At 34.4% G+C, this 18,634-nt stretch overlaps 1 protein-coding gene across 5 annotated transcripts in view; it reads right to left on the bottom strand.

Annotated features, from left to right (window-relative positions):
- Window positions 1-18,634, bottom strand: part of AstC-R2 (Allatostatin C receptor 2) — a 471,654-nt gene that overhangs the window by 413,097 nt on the left and 39,923 nt on the right. For 2 of the 5 annotated variants that reach the window (XM_076410787.1, XM_076410790.1), the window contains exon 2: window positions 6,581-6,654. The exons of the other annotated variants lie outside the window; for them this stretch is intronic. The gene's annotated coding sequence lies outside the window, so the exon portion shown is untranslated. The remainder of the gene's footprint in view (window positions 1-6,580; window positions 6,655-18,634) is intronic. 5 annotated transcript variants of the gene reach the window in all.

Here is an 18,634-nt window from a genome sequence, read left to right as displayed (position 1 = left end):
TATATATATATATATATATATATATATTATCATTATTTTTGTTCATTCTTGTAGCGTATATTTATCCATAATAAAATCTGGACGTCTTTACAACAAAACGGTTAAAGCTTAACAGAGCTAAACTTCACATAACTAAGATGGCGTGCAATCAAAATGGTAGCAGGACTTTTGCCTCACCTTATACAATAAAGGAATATATTTCCAAATATTAAATGAGTTATTGATTTTTCACAGCTTAGGTCAATAAAGCAAATAATTGATACAAAGTTCAAAGAATAAAATGACATATAGTCATTCACTGTATCTTATTGCATTAATCGTTAAACACTTACATATTTATCAATGTTTTAAGATGTTGACCAGACTTATTAAAGAAATAATATCTTTACCTATATTTTTAAATAAAATTGCATCGTTCTTTGTTTATTTCTTCAATTCCTTGATCTTTAAAACAGTAGCTGTACTTTTCATCTCGTCAGTACGTGCAATCTACGTCAGTAATTCTCGGTAAGCCGATTAATACATTTCGAAAATATATGAAAAGGTTAACCTACAATTTGTCTTTATGACATAAGTTATCTAAGTATATAACTGGAAGGACTCATCGGCCCTATCTCAATCTCTGGTGAAATAATGTTTATGTATGTCAGTGCTGTATTTTTAATTAACAGCATTTCACTACACAACACTACACAAGATAAGATGGTTCGATTCTATGATATTCTCATGAAAATGGAGTCCTCATATCCCTTCCAATTCTGTTGATTTTTTGACTGACTGACGGGTATCTGCCCATAATTGCGCTCCGTGTATAGGTTTCAGTATTTGCTTGTATAATAGCAATTTATTATGTAATGATAATTGTGATTTTCTTCCAAGTAGCCAATACATTTTCCTATATTTTAATTCCAGTTCTTTTATTTTCTTCTTTATATGTTCCTTCCAGTAATGTTATGCATCAAGATTGATTCCGAGATATTTAGTGTTGTTGCTATATGGAAGGATAGTATTATTTAATCTTATTTGTGCTTGTACGGTTTTATTGTAGGTGAACTGCAGATGCACAGATTTATTTTAGTTAATTTTTATTTTCCTAGCTTGTGCTCAATTATTTATATCGTCGATTCTGATTTTAGTAGTTCGGTGTGTTGCTTTGGTAACTATTTGGTATATATATATATATATATATATATATATATATATATATATATATATATATACTATTGTATATAGCTGTCTATATTAGAATATTAGGTTAGGTAGCGGGCCCCGGGGCCTGAACCCTTTTTATTTTCAATCATTGTTTACCCCTTTTTTTCCTTATACGGGCTGCACCTTTACTTGGCCTACCCATTGTAATACTTAACCTATCAACTACACGTATTTTATATTCTGCTATATACACACAATTTAGCTTCATTCCTACCTAAACCTATTCATCTATTTATCATATTATTTTAGCTTACACCGACTGATCAGTTTGAAATCGGTCCGAATAACAAATTTGATTTGTTTTGTTCACAATTTAATTTTAATCACCGATTATTTTGAGTAACTTGAATATATGAGATTGATATGGTTGATGAGGCAATGACATCAACTGATATCAGAAAGAAATGACAAATAGGTAGAATTGCTTATTTTCATAAATTTATTAGAATTTGGCAACGGCGTAAAATATAAATACAGAATTATGCAATAGAATATTTTTAATTGTTAAAGTATGCTATTTAGCAGTACAAAATATCAATTTAATTAATCTAAGTGATTAATAATAACTGTTTTATACTAAGTGTTTCAGTTAAAGCAGCTTTAATATAGGTTTTAAAATATAATTTATGTGAATAATTCTCCAAACTGTACATATAAAATAATAGTTGTACAAAAATAATGTAACAAATAATACACTCAAAACTCAAATAATAAAAAGAAGCCCTCAGTAATCAGAGAATTTTAGATCACTTAACTAGTAACGACAGGGCTCATTTGTACACATAATAAATAAATACACACAAACGTTCCATTACGGGTTAAGATTGTAATTAAAAATCATTAATAAACTAAAAGCTGACAGAATATCTAAGACGGATATAATGGATAGTTAATTATTTTACAGAGAAGGAACTACAGCCCATCTAAGACATGCATTATTGAAGTAGCAGTGACCAACTAAATCAATTTTAGTCTTGATGGCTTGAATATAGGATATGACCATTTTAAAATGTTTGAATTGTTTAGATTGTTAAATTGGCCAATTCTTAATAAATTATTAATGTTGTATTATCATGATATCGTTCCAATAAATACAATATAAATGTTAGTTGAAATTTTAAATAAATTATACGAGGGTGGTTCAAACATGATGGAGATAATCGCTGTAGATAACGCGCGTGTATGTTTTCAAGATAGTATGAGAGTTCAGTATGTGATAGCTTGGTCCCTTACGAGAGGTGTGGCATAGTTTCACATGTTTCGCATGTTTTACGTGCGTGCTACCACCATGAGTGAACGTTAAGTTAAGTGCCTTATTGAAAAAGCCTACGAAAGTAAAAAAGTATGCTCAGCTATATTCTTAGATGTAGCACAAGCCTTCGATAAGGATGCCAAACCTTGATGAAGGCCCTGTTCATAAACTACAGATAAAGTTACCAAAGCAACACACCGAACTACTAAAATCAGAATCAACGATATAAATAATTGAGCACAAGCTAGGAAAATAAAAATTAATTAAAATAAATCTGTGCATCTGCAGTTTACCTACAATAAAACCGTACAAGCACAAATAAGATTAAATAATACTATCTTTCCATATAGCAACAACACTAAATATCTCGGAATCAATCTTGATGCATAACATTACTGGAAGGAACATATAAAGAAGAAAATAAAAGAACTGGAATTAAAATATAGGAAAATGTATTGGCTACTTGGAAGAAAATCACAATTATCATTACATAATAAATTGCTATTATACAAGCAAATACTGAAACCTATACACGGAGCGCAATTATGGGCAGATACCCGTCAGTCAGTCAAAAAATTAACAGAATTGGAAGGGATATGAGGACTCCGTTTTCATGAGAATATCATAGAATCGAACCATCTTATCTTGTGTAGTGTTGTGTAGTGAAATGCTGTTAATTAAAAATACAGCACTGACATACATAAACATTATTTCACCAGAGATTGAGATAGGGCCGATGAGTCCTTCTAGTTATATACTTAGATAACTTATGTCATAAAGACAAATTGTAGGTTAACCTTTTCATGTATTTTCGAAATGTATTAATCGGCTTACCGAGAATTACTGACGTAGATTGCACGTACTGACGAGATGAAAAGTACAGCTACTGTTTTAAAGATCAAGGAATTGAAGAAATAAACAAAGAACGATGCAATTTTATTTAAAAATATAGGTAAAGATATTATTTCTTTAATAAGTCTGGTCAATATCTTAAAACATTGATAAATATGTAAGTGTTCAACGATTAATGCAATAAGATACAGTGAATGACTATATGTCATTTTATTCTTTGAACTTTGTATCAATTATTTGCTTTATTGACCTAAGCTGTGAAAAATCAATAGCTCATTTAATATTTGCAAATATATTCCTTTATTGTATAAGATGAGGCAAAAGTCCTACTACCATTTTGATTGCACGCCATCTTAGTTATGTGAAGTTTAGCTCTGTTAAGCTTTAACCGTTTTGTTGTAAAGACGTTCAGATTTTATTATGGATAAATATACGCTACAAGAATGAACAAAAATAATGATAATATTTATTGAAAATAATGGTTCCATTATTGCCACTCAGCGGAAATTGCGTCAATGGTAGCGGGACTTTCTCCACACTTTATACATTTGCCAATTTTAAAAAAATACCTTATTGTGTTCGTTACATATGTTATATATGTTTTAAAATATGTATTAAAGTAATATGTATGTTTTATTCATATTTTCTCCATTTCAGCATACAAATAGTTATTACTTCATTTATTTTAATATACTCATGATTAAAAAATAAAAGTAAATGAAGATATATATACTTATGTTAGGTCTTGAGGTAATTGGCATATATTTTAAGTGATATATATATATATATATATATATATATATATATATATATATATATATATACTATATATAGATAGATATATATGTTATGTATGTTTTGTAGTGTAAAAAATAAATAAAAAAACAATGCCGGCTAAAATGTGTTTCGTAACAATAATTTTAACAATAACTGTAGTATCACCTGCTTTATTCTACTAAATAATTTAATTCTCATAAAATTTAATGTAAATGTATTTAATTAGTTTAAAGATATCTATCATAACATTAAATACTTTACTATATGGAACAAGGATCAGATAACTCTGATTACAATTAACGTAGAAGCAACGATATATATTTCTTTCGCACGACAAAAAGTCGTATAGAAACCAAAACTGTCTGGCACAGAGAGCAGATCGTCCCTAATGTTATTATTATCGTATCTCTTGTCTCCCCCGACAAATTCATAGTGATAGAGTGCAGAGAAAAAAAAGACCGAAAAGAATAAGGCTACGGTTGCGAAATAAGTTGCCCGATAGCCTTGAAGATAAGCCAACTAAAATGGCAGCGTCCTGGATATTTGGCTCAAAACTTTATTCCTAATCGGTTCTCAATTTTGCTAGGTAAACAGAGATTTATATAGAGCAGTTCTCGGCTCTTTCGTTTTGTTTTACTTTATACAACACAAACTTTGGTTTGGAAACACTTCGCCTTTCGGAAAGTTCGGTAAACAAAACAGCTTTATGTCATCGCGTAACATTCTTGTGCTTTGTTACGTAATTTTTTGGGGCGTGATAATATCGTTTGTGATTATTTTTCATTATCTCTATAAACAGAAATGTAAATGTTCGTTGATACTAAATCGATGAAATATGAATATTCTTCAGCGATTGTTTTTAAATTATATCACAAGCTTACATTTTATTTTGGCCTGATTTTATACACTTATAATATTCCATTCAGAATGAACTTTTAGGGATTAGACGTTTTATTAATCTTTTCTTAATAATTGTTGTTATTAAGCGTTAGTTTTAAGTATGTTGCAGTCAGTTTATTTAAGTTTAGTTAAGTTTAAGTGGAGTTATGTTATACATTATTTATGTGTTTACATACATATTTTAAGATAATGTATCAATACTTATATGTTCTTAGTAGTGGTTCACCATTAAATTAAACACTGTTTTATATAAATAATTTTCTAAATATTTTTTTTACAATTTTACTATCGATAGCAAACTTCAACCCTTGACAGAATAAAACTAATGGACTTTAGGAATAATAACTGAACTTGTAAATGTGTAAAATTCCTTAGAGTTCAATATCATATTTGAAATGAAATTGTATGGTTGTTTCATTAAATTTGAATTTGTTAATTAATTAAATCACATACAACGTGGGTCAAAAGTAATGTTATAATTTTGATTACCTATAACTTTGCTATTCGCTATGAAGCTGTCGGCAAATTTAAGGCATTTTTCATGACATCCTGCAACATCTGAGGCTTAATTTCTTCAATTTCGTGACGAATATTGTCTTTAAGATGTTGAAATATTTGGAGCTTATTCACATAAACTTTTGATTTTAAAAAACTCCATAAGAAAAAGTCTGATGCTGTTAAATCCGGAGATATGGCTGGTCATTCTCTTATATTGGAATGTTCTGTGAATCTATAAAAAGGAATGGACTTTTTATATGGAATAGGATAATACCCCAAAAATGTTTTATTAATGTTTATATATATATATATATATATATATATATATATATATATATATATATATATATGAGGAGCTTATTTTGGAAAACTTGAAGCTGTTTGACCTGGTTGGGTGTAACAAACGTGAAGTAGATATTAGATCCGTAGAGGAGTACGGACCGAATTAATATTTTGTAAAATAAGCATTTGACGGAGATGGGAAGTCTGCTAGAAGGGCAGATCAGAGAAGACAGCAGGTTTGCTATCTCCGAACCTTTTTGGATTGCTTTCTGGATTCGGGAATGCCAACCGCACCGCCGGTCTATATATATATATATATATATATATATATATATATATATATATATATATATATATATATATATATATATATGAGGAGCTTATTTTGGAAAACTCGAAGCTGTTTGACCTGGTTGGGTGTAACAAACGTGAAGTAGATATTAGATCCGTAGAGGAGTACGGACCGAATTAATATTTTGTAAAATAAGCATTTGACGGAGATGGGAAGTCTGCTAGAAGGGCAGATCAGAGAAGACAGCAGGTTTGCTATCTCCGAACCTTTTTGGATTGCTTTCTGGATTTGGGAATGCCACCGCACCGCCGGTCGAAGTGAAGACCTAGGTACGTGACATTATCCAGCCATGGAATTATTGCGGTGTCGATCTTAAATTGCGAGATTCGCAGTGCGTAACGCTTCTTATGGAAAATGATGGCCTGGGTTTTCAGGGGGTTGATTTGCAACCTCCAGAATTTGAACCACTTGACCGCATGATCGAGCTGCTTCTGTAAACGTTCATGAATTGTTACCTCGAACCAGCAGGCCGTGAAGAAAGCAGTGTCGTCAGCTTACGCGACATCAATGTGCTCTTTTCTCGGCAGATCTGAAATAAAGAGGTTAAATAAGGCTGGGGCCAGCGGGGAACCTTGAGGTACGCTAGCATCGATTTGTTTACGACTGGAAAGTGACTCCCTGATCTTGACCTGGAAAGATCTGTCCGAGAGATAGGACTTGATGAGACCGGTTAGGTCTTCTGGGAGGACTAACCGCACGCACTTTGCAATCAATCCATCATGCCAGACCTTGTCGAAGGCTTTGGTTAGGTCCAGAAGAACTGCTCCAAGCTTTTTACGTTGGTCAAGAGCGTGATGGATGTGTGCGGCCAGACGGGTAGCCTGATGGAGAGTTACTCTCCCTTCGTACCGTGTACACATGTCATACTAACATCGTGTATCATTGCTATGGTTTACCGTTATTTTCTGTTTTTATAATGACTCTCTTTTTTTACAATGATTGTCCATCAATTATTGATTACTATAGACTAGGATTATTGTTAACCATCCTGGTTATATTATCATTTTATTGCCTTCCATTGTCTTCGCCTTTATTTGATATTCCGTACTATTGTTATCAATATTATTATAACTGCCAATATTTTGACTACCAATACCAATATATTTTAATTACCTGTCAATAGAAGCATCTATCAACGTAATAGGCTGATTATATTTTGATTTCTCTTTCTCTTTCTCTTTTAATACTATTGTCTTTGAAAATTGGTTGCTAAGGTACGTTTAATTATGTTTGCAGATTTATCACCCGACCACCTCGAACATCGAGATTTCGCGCGCTTATTGCGTTATTTATTTTGACATTTATTGAGTAAGTAGTTGTTATATCATTAATTTGGATCTCTGTTTTTATATTTATATAAGATATTTGATTATTTTATATTATTTTACAATATATAATTTTATTTGAGGCCCTGGGTTTAAAAACAACCCTACAAGAGAAATCATCTCAATCTCACTAGAAACCAAACCGGGCAAGACCTGCTATATTCATTTTGATTACCGACCGACCAATAGGCTAAACATCGAGGATCATAGTTCGGATGTCATCTTAGGTATTAGGTTTATCCCAGATGAATAATAGTTGATAAAAGGAAGAAATAAAAATATAACAAAAAAGATAATTTGCAGAAAAAATTGCAAGAAATGATCCTGACATATAATAGCATGCACTGTACAAATACCATGTAACAACATATCATTATTGTTTGAAATAATATTATGAACTAGCTCCAACTAGTTAATCCTTCGGCTAGTAAAGACGTAGACGCTGCAAAACCAATATTTACGACAATATAAGCCATTAGCCCCAATTTACCTCCATTATGAGGGGGGGAATATTAATTCCCTGCCATATTGTAGCAGGGTAATTAATCAGAATATTATCAAACATACCGCCCCCGCGTCGCCTTCAACCGCAGCAGCGTTTAACGGCGAACGGGGGGAAAGTCCGGGCGATCTGCGAAAGATGTAGTTAAACATCGATGAGCGCGCTAAGTAGATGTCAGCTGTGTTATTTTAAGTTGCCGCTCAATTCGCCCTTCTCGATTTGTTTGCTTTTAAGTTCGCGTCGTCAGTATCAGGTGGTAATTTAGGTCGAGTCGCGGCATGTGTCAGCAGGAAACCGTAAGCGGTTTTCTTGAAGTTTTAATCGATAAATTAAGGCGATATTCGTCAGGTTGGAGACGTATTGAAACGTCATTAGCGGCATGAAGAAGATATTCGTATTTTAAATAACACCTTGAACAACGAACGCGAAATTTAATAGAAAAGACTCGTTATCTCTTCGTAAATGGCTAAATTACAAAAGAAATAAGAAAAATAGAAGAGCATAGCGCAGGATGTAAAATGTTGTACATAAAATACACGAGAAGATTTAAATGTATCTCAACAATAGATACAAGGCCTGTTTATCATCCAGAATAGAGATATAAGGTTGGTTTAACCAATGTAAGTTTCGACGAAAATTTACGACAATCTCAATCCTAAAAAAGTACTAGGAATTGATTATATTTCCCCTGGATTATTAGAAGAATTATCATTAACAAGAAGTGTAAGCTAAATGTTTAAGTTTTATAGGAAGGGCTCAAAATTTAAAACTATTTCGGCTAAAATTCCGGAGGATAATGACCTGGTCACCATTTTTTTTAATGCTCAATGGTGCTGATATTCCAACAACAAAACAAACGGCACTTATAATATTTCCCGATAACACAGTAATTGTGACGGAAAACATATATTTGCCTAGAGCTATAAAAAAGTATACCTTTTAGACAAAAAATCCACAAACGGACTGGATATAGAAAAATACAGCTTACTAGCTCGAAATAACAAGTCAATTGAAAAGTCTCCGCCCTCACATAAATGGCGCAACTACATTTAAATCCATACGTTTTTTAGTTAGCCGTAACCCTCAAAAGATCCGTGAATAAATTTGACAGTTGTCGGATCATTAGTTTGTGAATTATCGCATTTTGAGAGAAGCAGCTTTTGTTATTGTGACGAAAATGGATAAAATGGAATTTCGCGTGTTGATAAAATATTGCTTTTTGAAGGGAAAAAATATAGTTGAAGAAAAAAGTTAGCTTGCTGTCGAGTTTCCTGACACTGCCCGAGAAAATCAACCATCAAAGACAATGAACGCAGTGGACGCCCAAAAGATATTGTTACCGAAGAAAACATTAAAAAAATCCAAAAAATTATTTTGAATTACCCTAAAATGAAATTGAATGAAATATCAGACACTCACGAATATTCGGTTATGAGAAAGCACTGTGCAAAGTGGGTGCCGCGCGAGCTCACTTTTGACCAAAAACAATGACAAGTTAATGATTCGGAGCAGTGTTTGAAGATGATCCAACGTAATAAACCCAAGTTATTGTGTCGATATGCGACAATGGATGAAACATGGGTCCATCGTTTCACTCCAAAGTCCAATCGACAGTCATCCGAGTGGACTACACACGATAAACCCGCTCCAAAGCGTGGGAGCACGCAACTGTCGGCTGGCAAGGTATTTTGGGATGCTCATGGAATAATTTTCATTGACTGCCTCAAGAAAGGAAGGACCAGCAACACCGACTATTACATAGTGTTACTGAACCGTTTGAAGGACGAAATCGCCGAAAAACGGCTGTATTGCAAGAAAAAGAAAGTGCTGTTTCACCGTGGCAAAAATCCACGAACTGGGCTCCAAATTATTTCCTCTTGATCGAATAAACCAACTCCTATTTTGAAGCACAGGGCAAATTGTATTATAAAAAGGTATCGAAAAGTTGGACGGTCGCTATAGTCAGTGTATCATCCTTGAAGGAAAATTTGCCAATAAAATGTGTTTTACTACGGTAGGTCGGGGACTTTCAATTGACCTGTTGCATAATTTTACTTGAAAATATAATATAAAGTAAGAAAATATTAATTAAAAATAAAGAAAATATGTCCTATTTGGATCGGGTAATCATTATAAACGGTTAATCACAAACGAAAGGAAAATTCCGCACGTTGAAGGAATATTGAAATGTTATTTATGTACTATGATTTATTACGTAATAAAAAAAAGTGATGGTCGATGATATAAGGCATCCACTTAATGGATATTAGCTGACATAAAACGCATCCAATACGAGATTCCACCGATTCAAAGTGGTGCGATAAAGACTGAAGGGTCCCTCACGTTAAATAATGTTGTTAATAAAGGGGCCCTCACTCTGCCATAAATAGATAATAGCTATAATCATCATTATATAAGGTTGGGTCAATTGAACGGTTTGATAGTGTGAAATAAAGCTTTGTGTTTATTTGCGCAAAAGAAACTTTTGAAGCAAAGGACAAATCGGTCCACAAAAATTGTATCGAAAAATTGGAGGGTCGCTATAATCAGTATATCACCCTTGAAGGGAATTATGTTGAATAAAAAAAATGCAAAAAAATGTGTTTTACTATGGTACGCCGGGGACTTTGCTATTGACCTATTATTTTTGATATTTGATTGGACAGAATCTGCTAGCAAAGTCTATCAAATGCTTTTTAAAATGAATAGTTATTCTGCTGCGACATATCACTATTGTCAGTTTTGGTTTCCGTCATTTTTAGGTGGTGAATTTCACTATAATAACAAAGAATGGCCTAAAATATGAAATAAATTCGAGGAAATTTATTTTCCACACTTGTTAAACGAAACTAATATTCAAGAAATACAGACGTTTCTGCACCAGAACAACGATTTAGTAAAAATGTTTCTTTTGTTCTGGCCTAAAGCCAGGCGGTGGAATGCATGACGCATACCTGGACGCGGAGACTTGCCCTGGAGTGACAAGTTGGACCGGGTTATATGGAACTGCCACTGGGCTTACCAATACACTAAACCGAAACCGCCTCACAGTTGAACCCTGTGGATCGCTACTGCTACTGCATTAAATTTGAGGATATGGCACCCGCTAATCGGGCAGCCGTTACTGGCGATTCTATTGATTTGCGAACTTGAGTTAACACACGACTGGATACTGTCGGATGAGCGACGGATGAGGTCGTTTCAGCCTGGAAAATGGGGAGGTTATCGGTGACGCGGTGCTAAGCTTCCAGCATGTCGACCAGCACGCAAACAAGCGCGTTTTCAGAGGAACTTGAACTGAATTGTTGTTTGCGGAATAATTGAGATATGAAGTCCTTGTTTGTCTAGATTGTCCGTTTTCCTGTGCATTTGATTATTTCTGACACACCATGGAGCATTTAAGATTCTCCTAAGGAGCTTATTTTGGATAACTTGAGGCCGTTTCACCTGATGGGGTGTAACAAACCGGAAGTAAACATTAAATCTGTAGAGGAGTGCGGACCGAAATCTTGTAAAATAAGCACTTCATGCAGATGAGAATTCTGCTAGAAGGGCAGATAATAAAATATAGCAAGTTTGCTATGCCCGAACCTTTCTGGATTGCTTTCTGGAATTGGGAATGCTAACCGAACGGTCGATCGAAGTGGAGACCTAGGTACGTGACGTTATCCAGCCATGGATTTATTGCGGTGTCGATCTTAAGTTGCAAGACACGCAGTGCCTAACGCTTCTAATGGAAAATAATAGCCTGTGTTTCCAGGGGGTTGATTTGCAACCTTCAGAGTTTGAACCACTTACCCGCTTGATCGAGCTGCTTCTGTAAATTTTCTTGAATTATAACCTCGAACCTAGAGACCGTGAAAAAAGAAGTATCGTGAGCCTAAAATCTCTCTGAAATCTGAAGAGTTTGAATAAGGCTGGAACCAACGGACAACCTTGAGGTACAGCCAATATCGATTTGTTTTCAACTGAAAAATGTTTTCCTGATATTGACCTGAAAGATATGTCCGATATGTAAAACTTGATTAGAGTGGTTAGGTCTTCTAGGGGGCCTAACCGCAAGCACATTGCGATCAAACCCTGGGGCCAAACTTTGTCGAAGAGTTTCCAGAAGTCCAGAAGAAAGGCTCCAAGCTTTTTACGTTGTTTAAGAGGGTGATGTGTGCGGGTAGCCTGACAGACGGATGAGTGGTGAGCGCGAAAGCTGAATTGTTCATCAAAAAAGATGTTGTTTTCCTTTGTGAGAGAGTTGAGAGCATAGAGCCCTCTCGGCAAGTTTCGAAATAGCACTAAGAAGGCTGATGGGCCTGTAGTAAGATGGAGATGATTTTGCTCCTTTCTTGGAAATAACCGCTATATGTGCATGTTTCTAAAATGCCGGGAAATGTTGCAGCCTCGTGATGGAGTTAATTATGTTTTCCGCAAGCTGCTTATGTGGTAGCTTTTTTAATTGGGTAATCGATATTCCGTCGAAGCCTGGAGATTTTTTGGTTTGAAATTTGCCGATCATAGTCTGTAGTGACTTTGGAGACACGAAATGGTTGAGAAGAAATGCTGGGGTGACTGGTCTTTTGATGGTTTTGGATTAATTGATGATAGTTTCGTTGTCTTTAGATTTAGTGTTCTCTGCGGGTGGGAGGCATTTCATCCGGGCCTCGTAGGTCTCTGCGAGGGGCTCGACTTTTTCTTGGTCAGGGACTGCGAAATTTACTGTAACCGCAGACTTAAGGGAGGCGATGACATTGTCCCTTGCATGCTCTGTTCGCCTTCCTATTGTCTGCAGCATCAAGGGTGAATCGAGCTACTCGGCATAGACCATTTTTGATGAGAATTTCACGTTTAAGAGAAGCGGAAAGGTTGTTTCTCCACGGTTGGGGTTGTGATGAAATTTCGACTGTGGCAGATTCGTGAGTATACTGAATACCACAAGTTAGCTTGAGTATGGCTTCCTCGAGCTGTTCTGGAGTGTTGTAAAAATGTTAAATAACATTGGAACTGATTCCATCTAACTGTCATTATATTGTCATAAAATTTGGCAAACATTTTGTTTTTGTGATTGTCGGAGACAGTTTTCAGGATAGATGTAAGTGTTAAGAAGTTCATCAGGTCACCTAGTACATTTATAATTTTTTTATATTAAATATCAAGTCTCAAGTAATTTTTTTTTGTTTAGTTATAAAATAATAGAAATGCTCATAACGCAACACTTTTCAACATCACGGAAAACCGTAACAAAACACCCTGAACAACTTTCTAGGAGGTGTTCCCCTCCCCCTTCCTAACGACATTAATATACTCGAAATACGGTTAATTAAATTCGAATTCGACCGTATTTTTACAACCAAACATTCTGAAAATAGGCGCGAAAACAAGCAAAGTTTCCACGATACGTGTCCGACCGGAAGACCGAAATCGCATCGAACTTAACTTCGTTACGCTTTCGACAATTGCCACGACGAAAAACAACGCAAAGCGAAATCGAATATTAACGGAAAACCCTTATAAATAAAGCGGAAAAATAAAAACCAATTTCGGAGACCGGACAAAATAATATCGCAGAGCAAATAGGTTTTCGTTTCGCAAAATTGAAATAATTAATTTTCTATGATGGCTATCGAGTAAGAGCCGTAGCTAGGGGAGTAGCGGAGGAGGGAGAGTGGAATGGAACGGGCGAAGAGAGCGAGAGAACGTTGTGCAAGACGTAGAAGGAAAAAGTCGACGACGGGAGACAGTGGGGGGACGGGTACAGACACGGGGAAAAGCAGGGAAATGAAAATAGAAGGAAATGAGGTTTCCAAGAAGTGTATTTTCCAGTGACCGGGTGCACCTATGAAGTTACGGAATGAAAATGGGAAAAAACTAGTAAGGCCTCTTCGTGCAAATATAACCCGCTATTAAAATGCTTTTTTTTATTCTAGAAGTTTTCGCTGTGAATACTGTATCAACCATAAAAGTACTAATAAAAATTATTCTTTTAAATAACGTGATGAAAAAGTTATTTCTGCTTATTCTAATAGATAAATTTAAAGTTGCATATCTCTAGTAATATTTAATCAGGGAGGCCATGCTATAGTGTGTTTGAGATATACTTAAATTTATTTATACCATTGTTACTAGTTACGGCCTTATCTTAGTGTGTTTGGTGTAATAATGTTTATGTATTAACACTGTTGTTTTTCTGTAAAATGCACTTCACTACACTTGAAGAATTGTAGCATAGTGTTGTAACGACCACTACGACCCTTTAGGCCACCACGCATTCACCTACAGCAAGTTCAAAAGTTGGCAACGCCGGTGGATTGATACCATTCAGTTCCCGGCTATGAAAGACCACCACGACGACGACTCGCTCTCTTTTCTTTTCTCTACTCCCTTGTGACAATACCACTTCCACAGCGCTGCCGTACTTCCTTTACCTAACCTAATATCCTGTCCATTCTCCCGTCGACCACATCTATCATTAAATAACGAAATAAACAAGTTCTTATTCAGCCAGTGTTTTCAGTTCTCGTGCAAATTGCTTCCACAAAATCTTAGTGAGTGTTGGGACAAACAATCGCATTGACATTTCGACCGACTGACCAGAGGAACATTCCTACAGTATATTCAAAGTTTATTTATATATGCGTCATCGAAATTTGTGGCGTCATAACGTGGCAATGTTGCCACATCAACTCTGAGTTTTAGTTCAGTTTGGCTTTGGCATACAACAAATTTCTAATCTCAATAGTTTATAGGTTAGAGTTATAACCTCTTATCACTATTGCTTTCAAGAATTTTGTGTACGTCTGACAAATGGACGACTTTGACTTTTCATTCGTATATGTGTTGGAACTAATCAGAACTAATCAGCATTGTGCCTCTTTTTAACTTGAATAAAATGAGAAGGAAAATATTCTTTGATTCTAAAGCGGATTTACAATTTGCGGCAGGCAATTAATTAAACTTTTAATAGACTACATATATGTTTTCTTGTCATTTTCTTGATTTTTCTGGGTGATAGCCGGTACCTGAAGGTCTCGCCGTAAATAATCAGTCCTACACTACAGACCAATGATTGATTCACCTACAGTACTTCTCAGGATTTTGTTTTGAAAAACTTTTCGCGGAACATCCCCATAATTGAACTCCGTATATCCATATAGATTTCAATACTTTCTTGGATAATAATAATTTATTACGAACTCATAACTGTAATTTTGTTCCAGTTAACTAATACATTTTCTTATATTTCAACTCAAGTTCTTTCCTTTTCTTCTTTACATGTGCCTTCCAGTGAAGATCACTCCCAGATACTTAATAATATTTATATATTACGTTTTATTATTACTTAAATATTAATAACATCACTTCTTGTCGTTGGTGCTTATGCAGCCAGTATTATAAGTGAACTGCACATACACATATTTAATTTCGTTCATTTTTATTTTCCAGGTTTGACCCCAATTATTTATATTGTCATTTGCCAGATGTAATATTCATGTGGCTTCTTTGCTACTGGTTAAGACAGCAAGACCATTTCTGATGTATGATAAGTGTAGAGTAGATAAAACATTTGCTCTAATACAATTCCTTATAGTTCACCTTCTCTAGCTTCTATTGTTATAGAGCAGGATACCTCTTGTTTGATTTTAAACATTCTGGCTGCATATAAGAATTTAATACTTTAAAGTGTTGATTTGGTAATATTTTCTGTGGCTTATGAACAAGGCCTTATCGTGTGCTACATCTAAGAATAGAGCTGAACGTATCTTTTTACCTTCATAGGCTTCCTAATTACATCTGTTATTCTATACATCTGGTCAGTTGTTGAATGTTTGTTATTAAATCCAAACTGTGTATGTAGGTTTTAGGTTTCGGTTTTTCTGAACATCTGGGAGATATTTTAATTTAATTTCTGCAATGATCAGGTTGGAGAGTTTTATAATTTTCTTTCTTGTCATTAAGTTTCTTTCAATTGTCTTGTTATTAAGTCATAGCCTGGTGATTTTTCTAGATTAATATTAATTCTAATAACCTTGATTACTTTTTGTAGCGTAAATAATTCAATCAGTATCTCAGTATCACTTTCATTTAGAGTGACTTTAGATGGTCAGCAAATGCTTCCGCTTTTATCTGATTGATGTGTACCCAATTTCCACGCAGGTCTCTTATTGCATAGATATGTTTGAAGTATTTCATAGCTTTCCAGAGTGAACTATGTTTTCTTGTCATGTGATTTTTTAAATAATTTGTTATGGATTTGTTTTTAATTTCTAGCAGGAAAAACGTTGAACAGTTTCCCTTTCATCAATATTTTTATTCTTATTATTTCTTGTCTTTTGTTGCCGTTTTATTATTTTATTTGAAGTTCTAATATTCGGTGCTCCTCTTCATATTTATTTTTTATGGATTTTCTCATATTATCTACTCTATGTCTCAAAGAACGACTCAAACATAATTCTACCGTTATGGAAATTTTAGATCAGAGACTGAGGAGTATATTTCTCTCTTTAACATCGTCGAGGCAAATGGCAGATGTTTTAATACTCCTTGAATCCACTTCGCGAAGGATTACAGATTTTTTATCAATCAAATGGCCCCATAGCGTATTAACAAATTCTTTTTGTGTATATATCAGGTGTTCATATTATTTTACCCAATCTCTGTAAATGACGATAACAAAAATTGTTCAAAAATAATGTTTTTGAAGCATATTATAAGCATTCATTTCATAAGAATGAAGAATAATCGCTTATTTTCGTTTGCTTTCGGACGACTTCTTCTTCTGGACTTCTCAAGCGTTTCTTGTTTGTAACGATGTTTCATTCTAGCATTTAAGGGGTTTCAGTTATTGGCAGTCGATCGTTATATCGAATAGCGGGTGATTCAATTGATAAATCGACAGAAAAGTGTTGTGGATTAGCCATTATGTATTGAAATTTTTAAGTTTACGCGTCTCATATTGTACTCGCTCGATTTACCATTCCGAAAATAAGAAAATAGAAAGTAGAGAAGTGTTTATAAGAGCAAATTTTAAATTTCACGTTTTAAATCACGTTCTCACCCTATAACGGTAGGTTTTCACTTTTTATGGCCGTCACTTTAATGATACCTATAGTAGCTGAGATGTTTTTCACAACAGGGCATTCTGAAGGACACGTTTGCACTCCACGGTGGTTTGAAAAGAACTGAACAGAAAATACTATTAGTGCATCCTAATGAACTCGCCAAACAGTTAAATTTGCGCGATGACAATGTAGTGCGTAGGTTCAAACGCAAACTACCATACGAACTGATTAACAGACACATAGAATGAGATTTAATAATCTCTAGAATTAGTTAGAATAGTCTTTAGAATAAGTTAGGATAGACTTTAAAATAAGCTAGAATAGTATCTAGAATGAGATTTAGATTATAATTTGTACAACAGATCACTTACTGGAGCGATCATCTACATGTCAGGATAATTATATGATATAACAGAAATCATATAATAATATATATTGCCCGCTGGCAGATTGTTGACGTTCTAAGGGATTAATAAAAAGTTAAAATGAATAATGGAATGGGATAGAGTCAAATAGCTCTCATTGTTCGGATACGAATTTTTATTTTCATATGATTCCCAAAGTACAATTCCAAAAGTTCAACGATTTTTTTTTAATTTGCAGCCATTCTACTTCGTTAACAATTATTTAACTAATCTATTCTTATGAATACCCTGTACATTTATACTTAAAACATATATGAGGTAAAATAATTTCCTGTAACGAATCCAGAATAAAGAGAAAAGGACGAAATAAAATTGATAGAGAAATAATCAACTTGTCTATAAAAAGCTTTATTCTAAGCCTGAAAATTACGAAACCCCAGATATAGAATCCACGAATAGATATATATACCATTCCGGTATTGACGACAGAGCAGAACGTATTGATACAATCTTTCGGGGCCTTATATGATATTAATTTAAATCAGCGACCCTATTTTCTACATAGAGCAGAAGTGAAATGATAAGAAAAACAGTCAGGTAATATCGATTTATTTCTATAATGGCTTTTCTCGGATATATTATGGTACCAGAAATTGTTTCTAGATAATCTCGTTGATATACCGCATCAATTTTAGTCGAGATCACTTTCTCTATAGAATCTGGACGATAAGCGGTGAGTTTACCGGGGCTTGGCGAATAGAAAACGTGATTGTGTGTTCTTTTCCTAGATTTTTCAAAACCCCTTTTGTTAATATATAATATTATAACACAATTTAAGTAAATATTTTCCAAATATCACTTGTGCGTTGTTAAAAGCTCTCAAGATAAAAGCTTGCCATGGAATCAGGATTTACTAAAGTTTGACAAAAACATCGACGAGTTGATGATTTGGAGCAGTGTTTGAAGACGAACAAGCGTAGATATGTGACAATGGATGAAACATGGCTCCATCATTTCACCAAGTCCTATCGACAGTCATTCGTGTGGACTGCACACGATGTACCCGCTCCAAAACCTGCGAAAACGCAACAATTGGCTGGCAAGGTTTTGGCGTCTGTATTTTGGGATGCACATGGAATAATTTTCACTGACAACCTTGAAAAATCAAGGACCATCAACAGCGAATATTTATAGCGTTATTGGGCCATTTGAAGGACGAAATCGCCGAAGAATGGCCGCATTTGAAGAAAAAGAAAGTGCTTCACCA

This window comes from Rhynchophorus ferrugineus, unplaced genomic scaffold (assembly GCF_030347505.1).
Source record: "Rhynchophorus ferrugineus isolate W39M unplaced genomic scaffold, kcgeb_rfMv2 rfM7, whole genome shotgun sequence".
Classification (NCBI taxonomy): Eukaryota; Metazoa; Arthropoda; class Insecta; order Coleoptera; family Curculionidae; genus Rhynchophorus; species Rhynchophorus ferrugineus.
The sequence above is the reverse complement of the archived record's forward strand: the minus strand, read 5'-3'. Positions and strand labels throughout refer to the sequence as shown.